Genomic DNA, 922 nt, shown 5'->3' on the forward strand with positions numbered 1-922 from the left:
TGACCCGCAGGAGGCGGTGGCCTCAGCATCTTCCTCCGGGAAATGGAGCCAGGGCGGCCGTCAGCCGCTGCCAACTCCCCTCCCCCCGCGGCCTCCTGTTCTAGGAACACTCCGAGCTGGCTCCACCTCCGGGCTTGGCACTGGCTGTTCCTAGGCCTGAGATTGGCCTCGTCCAGCTTTCTTCAAGGATGACTCCTCTTTGTCATTTTGTTCTATGTGCAAATGCCACCTCCTCAGAGAGGCCTTCCCTGACCACGGACCTAAACAGCATGCCCGGAAACCAACACACCACTGTATTTTCCGCACGGCGCTTATCACTAGGCGTGGATGTCCCATTTAGACGTTTACTGAACATTTCCCCAACTCGTGCCAGAGCCGAGGGTGAGGAATGCATGTTCCATAAGAGATTCGAGCGGGCATCAAGATCCTGAGCACTCTCCCCCAACAAAAGACGATCCTAAGACCTGGGAGATGCCCTCCACCCCCCACCCCGATCCTCCGATCCTGTGGGGGCAGGGGCTGTGCGGGGTTGCCAGGCCCAGGTACCAAGTAGATGTGGAGGCTGTCAGGAAAGGGGCCTGTCGGGCGTGCAGGGCATCCCCCTACCCTGGCTTTAGGAAAGGACAGGTACACTGGAGACAGAGGGGCCCAGCCCCCCGTTCAGTCATTCAGGTCTAGGGGAAGAGCGTCTCCTTTCTCACACTTTAATCTCGCTCTGCTCCCTTGACACAGTTCCAGCAGCACAGCCCCAGGTGCCAGCTCTGGAGACAGGATGCGACAGGGCAGGGTGGGGGACCTGCCCAGGGGCGGGGCGGGTGTGGGGGGGCGCGTCCTTCCGGCCGGCGGTCCGGGCGGCCCCCGCGGTTGTCCGGGCCCCCAGTAGGCCCGGCCTTGGTGTCCGAGCCGACGAATAAATAGGGGC

The sequence above is a fragment of the Galeopterus variegatus genome, unplaced genomic scaffold, assembly GCF_000696425.1.
Source record: "Galeopterus variegatus unplaced genomic scaffold, G_variegatus-3.0.2 Scaffold4011, whole genome shotgun sequence".
NCBI lineage: Eukaryota > Metazoa > Chordata > Mammalia > Dermoptera > Cynocephalidae > Galeopterus > Galeopterus variegatus.